The following is a 6,644-nucleotide window of genomic DNA, read 5'->3' as shown; positions in this document are numbered from 1 at the left end:
AGCTTGGGGGGGAAGACTGCCCGCTCCTTTCGCAGCGCCGCAAGCCGCTGCGCCTCGGTCGACTTCACAACCTTCCCCTTGTCGGCCCTTGGAGCCATGGCGGAAGAGGTGGAGGAGGTCGAGGGCGTTGGTGGTGCTAGTGGCGATGGGGGGCGGAGCGCTGCTCTCTTTCGGCTTTGGGAAGATGAGGGTGCGGCGGAGATTTCCGAGATTGAAGCAGCAACCGGCGAATGGGCGAACTACCCCTGTTTCCCCTGCTTATAAAGAGGTAGGGGGCGGACGTTCTGCCTTTCCGAATAAAGAAACCACCCACGATCTCTCCCACGACGCCGCATTCAACGTGTGCCGTTCAGGGAGGGCGCGGTGGATACGGGGAGAGATACGGCGTAACCCAGGCCGCGCGTGCCCGTGCCCTGTTTTGGGCCTGGCCCAACAACGCTCGGCACCGTGTATGGCCCAGGCCCGGGGGCTCCTATCGGTGTACTAGAGTAGGGGTACCCTAGAATCCCGAACTTGTGCACGGGCAATCGCAGCATCCCGCGGCAAGGCTTGCCGGGTGACCGCCAAGGTCCTCCGTGGTTCCTTTGGAGCCATTCAAGAACAAAGTATCCAAGCCAAGGAGACAAGACCCTGGCAAGAGGAGCTTTCCGGGAAGGCCAACCAAGGCATCTCAAGGAACTTGCCGCGACGCGCCACGCGTCCCGGCAAGGCCCGGTGAGCGACAAGCTCCCGGAAGCGACAAGACAACAACCGCGGCAAGGCGCTTGCCGCGGCAAGCCACCACCCTGTGCACGCGCTCCAGCACATCCACCAACGTGTCGCTCTAGGACCCTTCCTGGCGTACGTGGCGGGAGGCTGTGCAGCCAGCGGTGCGCGGTGGCGAGCGGCGCTGACAAGATGGCCATCGTGGCGAGCGGTGGTGTCCCTGACGGTCCCTTTTGCACTATTTAGGCGACTCAGACGGGCATTTAATGCCCTTGTCCCCTGCCGTCAGGGTTAGGTATGATACACTGTAGCAGGTAGCTGTACCTACCGCAGCACCTTTCCATTTTTACCCTTTGTCTCCGTTGCCACCTGTCGGTGACCCCTTGAGCATATAAAAGGAGGCCCGTGCGCAACGTAGAAGGGGGGGAAAGAGAACACTCACGCTCGGTCTCGTTAGCTGCTGGAGGGTACTGTAGCACTCCGCGCTCCCGAGCAAGAACTCAATACAAACCACAAAGCAGGAGTAGGGTTTTATGCATCCTTGCGGCCCGAACCTGGGTAAACCGCCCGTGTGCTTCGCCTCGATCCGCTCTTTGCGCGACCGCCACCCCCGCCGAACCGAAAGGGACCCGGTCCGCCGGTCCCATAGGTGCTCGTGGATTAGACCCCGGCACCCTCCGTGATCTATTCCCCCTCCTGCAGGATGCCGGAAAAGGCCCCAAGATGGGATCTCATGGATATAGAAGGTTGTGGCGGTCAAAAAGTGGTTTCGTGGCTCCCCTGGATGTTTTTGGGGTATAAGAGTATATATAGGAGGAAGAATTAGGTGAGGAGAGCTACGAGGGGCCCACAAGGTCGGGGGGCGCGCCCCACCCCCCTGGGCGCACCCTCCACCCTTGCGGCCGCTTCGAGGCTCTTCTGACTTGCACTCCAAGTCTCCTGGGTGTCTTTTGGTCCGAGAAAAATCATCGTGAAAGTTTTATTCCGTTTGGTATTTCTTTTCTGTGAAACTCTAAAACAAGGAAAGAACAGAAACTGGCACTGGGCTCTAGTTAATAGTTTAGTCCCAAAATCATTTAAATGCATATAAAACATCCGAAACAGATAATATAATAGCATGGAACAATAAAAAATTATAGATACGTTGGAGACGTATCAAGCATCCCCAAGCTTAATTACTGCTCGTCCTTGAGTAGGTAAATGATAAAAACAGAATTTTTAATGTCGAATGCTACCTAACATATTTATCCATGTATTTATCTTTATTGTGGCATGACTTTTCAGATCAGTAAGTTTCAAAACACAAGTTTAATATTGACGTAAAAACAATAATACTTCAAGCATACTAACAAAATAATTATGTCTTCTCAAAATAACATGGCCAAAGAAAGCTTATCCCCACAAAATCATATAGTCTGGCTATGCTCCATCTTCATCACACAAAATATTTAAATCATGCACAACCCCGATGACAAGTCAAGCAATTGTTTCATACTTTTGGTGTTCTCAAACTTTTTCAACTTTCACGCAATACATGAGCATGAGCCATGGACATAGCACTATAGGTGGAATAGACGGTGGTTGTGGAGAAGACAAAAAGAAAGAGATAGTCTCACATAAACTAGGCGTATCAATGGGCTACGGAGATGCCCATATATAGATATCAATGTGAGTGAGTAGGGATTGCCATGCAACGGATGCACTAGAGCTATAAGTTTATGAAAACTCAAAAAGAAAACTAAGTGAGTGTGCATCCAACTTGCTTGCTCACGAAGACCTAGGGCAATTTAAGGAAGCACATCATTGCAATATAGAAGCCAAGTTCTATAATGAAAAATCCGCACTAGTATATGAAAGTGATATCATAGGAGACTCTCTATCATGAAGATCATGGTGCTACTTTGAAGCACAAGTGTGGTAAAAAGGATAGTAACATTGTTCCTTCTCTCTTTTTCTATCTTTTTTTATTTGGGCCTTCTCTCATTTTTTGGCCTCTTTTTTTTAATTTTTCATCTAGAGTCTCATCCTGACTTGTGGGGGAATCATAGCCTCCATCATCCTTTCTTCACATGGGACAATGCTCTAATAATGAAGATCATCACACATTTATTTACTTACAACTCAAGAATTACAACTCGATACTTAGAACAAAATTTGACTCTGTGTGAATGCCTCCGGCGATGTACCAGGATGTGCAATTAATTAAGAGAGACATGTATAAAAAATGATTGAACGGTGGCTTTGCCACAAATACGATGTTAACTACATGATCATGCAAAGCAATATGACAATGATGGAGCGTGTCATAATAAACGAAACGGTAGAAAGTTGCATGGCAATATATCTCGGAATGGCTATGGAGATGCCATAATAGGTAGGTATGGTGGCTATTTTGAGGAAGAATATTTGGTGGGTTTATGGTACCGGTGAAAGTTGTGCGGTACTAGAGAGGCTAACAATGGCTGAAATGTGAGAGTGCATATATTATAATCCATGGACTCAACATTAGTCATAAAGAACTCACATACTTATTGCAAAAATCTATTAGTCATCAAAACAAAGTACTACGGGCATGCTCCTAGGGGGATAGATTGGTAGGAGAAGACCATCGCTCGTCCCCGACCGCCACTCATAAGGAAGACAATCAAAAAATAAATCATGCTCTGACATCATCACATAACGGTTCACCATATGTGCATGCTAAGGGACTCACAAAGTTTAATACAGCATTTACCAAATTCACAACTACTTACTAGCATGAATCTAATATCACCATCTTCATATCTCAAAACAATCATAAGGAATCAAACTTCTCATACTATTCAATGCACTTTATATGAAAGTTTTTATTATATCCCTCTGGGATGCCTATCATATTATGACTAATTTATAACCAAAGCAAATTAACATGCTGTTTAGAGACTCTCGAAATAATATAAGTGAAGTACGAGAGTTCATCAATTTCTATAATATAAAACCACTGTCGTGCTCTAAAAAGATATAATTGAAGCACTAGAGCCAATTTTGCCTAGCTCAAAAGATATAAGTTAAGCACATAGAGCATTCTAGTAAATCATGATTCATGCGAGTATCTCTCAAAAGGTGTGTACAGCAAGGATGATTGTGGTACACTAAAAGGCAAAGACTCAAATCATACAAGACGCTCCAAGCAAAACACATATCATGTGGTGAATAAAAATATAGCCTCAAGTAAAGTTACCGATAGACGAAGACGAAAGAGGGGATGCCTTCCCGGGGCTTCCCCAAGCTTAGGCTTTTTGAAATCCTTTAATACTACCTTGGGGTGCCTTGGGCATCCCTAAGCTTAGGCTCTTGACACTCCTTATTCCATAGTCCATCAAATCCTTACCCAAAACTTGAAAACTTCACAATACAAAACTCCAACAGAAAATCATGTAAGCTCCGTTAGTATAAGAAAATAATTCACCACTTTTGGTCCTATTTTGAACTAATTCTTTATTTATAATGGTGTAATATCTACTGTATTCCAACTTTTCCATGGTTCCTACCCCCTGATACTAGCCATAGATGCATCAAAATAAGTAAACAACACGCGAAAAACAGAATCTGTCAAAAACAGAACAGTCTATAGAAATTTGGACATTTAGAATACTTCCGTAACTCCAAAAATCCTGAGAAATTAGGAAGTCCTATAAAATTTGTTTATAAATCCTATTAAAAAAAGAATCAGTATTTTACCGCGCTTCTATTAGAAACTAAAACGAATCTCCTGGGTGCAACAGTTTCTGTTTTTCAGCAGGATCAAATCAATTATTACCATAAGCTATCCCAAAGGTCTTGCTTGGCACAAACACTAATTAAAACATAAAACCACATCTAAACAGAGGCTAGATGATTTATTCAAAGAAAAACAGGACCTAAAAAGCAAGAACTAAAATAAAATTGGGTTGCCCCCCAACAAGCGCTATTGTTTAACGCCCCTAGCTAGGCATAAAAACATGAATAGTCTAAGTATTATCATCTTTGGCATGGAATCCATAAGTGGATCTCATAATATATTCATAAGTAAATTTAATTTTCTTTCTTGGAAAGTGTTCCATGCATTTTCTTAACGGAAATTGAAATCTAATGTTTCCTTCTTTCATATCAATAATTGCACCAATCGTTCTAAGGAAAGGTCTACCAAGAATAATAGGATATGTAGGATTGCAATCTATATCAAGAACAATGAAATCTATTTTCAAAAATAAGAACATCATTAATTCTTCCCATAGGTTTCTTAATAGTGGAATCTGCAAGATGCAAATTGAAGGAACAATAATCAAATTCACACAAACCTATCACATCACATAAAGTTTTCGGAATCATGGAAACACTAGCACCCAAATCACACAAAGCATCGCCATTCATAATCTTTAATCTTAATATTAACAGTAGGTTCCCACTCTTCATAAAGTTTTCTAGGAATAGAAACTTCCAAATTAAGCTTTTCTTCATAAGATTGCATCATAACATCAAGGATGTGTTTAGTAAAAGCTTTGTTTTGATTATAAGCATGAGGAGAATTCAACATGGATTGCAACAAGTAAATACAATCTATCAAAGAGCAATTATCATAAGTAAAGTCCTTGAAATACAAAATGGTGGTTCATTGCTAACTAAAGTTTTGACCTCTTCAATCCCACTTTTATCAATTTTTGCATCAAGATCTAAAAACTCCGAATCATTGGGACGCCTTCTAACTAAAGTTGAATCATATCCAATCCCATATTTATCAAGATTTACATTGGAAAACAAAGATTCAATAGGAGTCACATCAATCACTTTTAGATCTTCATCATTTTTTCCACGGAAACTGGAAGAACACGCTTTTATAAACCAATCACGCATCTTAGCGGTTCTTTCTTTGCATTCATCAATGGAAATTCTCATAGATTTGAGAGACTCGTTGATATCATGCTTAGGTGTAATAGATCTATGTTTCGAAGAATCAACATCAAGAGAAATTCTATCCACGTTCCTAGCCAAATCATCAATCTTAAGCAATTTTTCTTCAAACAGAGCATTGAAATTATTTTGTGAACTAATAAATTGTTTAACACTATTCTCAAATTTAGAGGGAATCTTATTATAATTTCCATCAGAATTGTTATAGGAATTACCATAATTATTAGAGGAATTGCTAGGAAACGGCCTAGGATTAAAATTACCTCTATACGCATTATTACCAAAATTGTTCCTACCAACAAAATTCACATCCATAGATTCATTATTGTTTTCAATAAACGTAGAAAAAGGCATATCATTAGGATCAAAAGGAGCACTCTTACTAGCAAAAAATTTCATAAGCTCATCCATCTTTCCACTCAAAACATTTATTTCTTCAATTGAATGCACTTTTTTACTAGTGGAAGATCTTTCGGTATGCCATTGAGAATAGTTAACCATAATATTATCTAGGAGTTTAGTAGCTTCTCCTAAAGTAATTTCCATAAAAGTGCCTCCCACGGCCGAATCTAAAAGATTTCTAGAAGCAAAATTCAATCCGGCATAATTTTTTGTATAATCATACATAAATTCAAACCATGAGTAGGGCAATTTCTAATCACCAATTTCATCTTCTCCCAAGATTGTGCAACATGTTCATGATCAAGTTGCTTAAAATTCATAATATCATTCCTAATGGAGATGATCTTAGCGGGAGGAAAATACTTTGAAATAAAAGCATCTTTACACTTATTCCATGAATCAATACTATTTTTAGGCAAAGATGAAAACCAAGTTTTAGCGTGATCCCTAAGCGAGGACGGAAATAACTTCAACTTCACAATATCATTATCCACATATTTTTTATTTTGCATATCACACAAATCAACGAAATTATTAAGATGGGATGCGGCATCTTCATTTGGAAGGCTGGAAAATTGATCTTTCATAAAAGATTCAGCAAAGCAGTA

Source organism: Triticum urartu, chromosome 1A, assembly GCF_056163025.1.
Source record: "Triticum urartu cultivar PI428250 chromosome 1A, HENAU_Tu73, whole genome shotgun sequence".
In the NCBI taxonomy this organism is placed as follows: Eukaryota; Viridiplantae; Streptophyta; class Magnoliopsida; order Poales; family Poaceae; genus Triticum; species Triticum urartu.
This window is presented reverse-complemented; position numbering follows the sequence as displayed.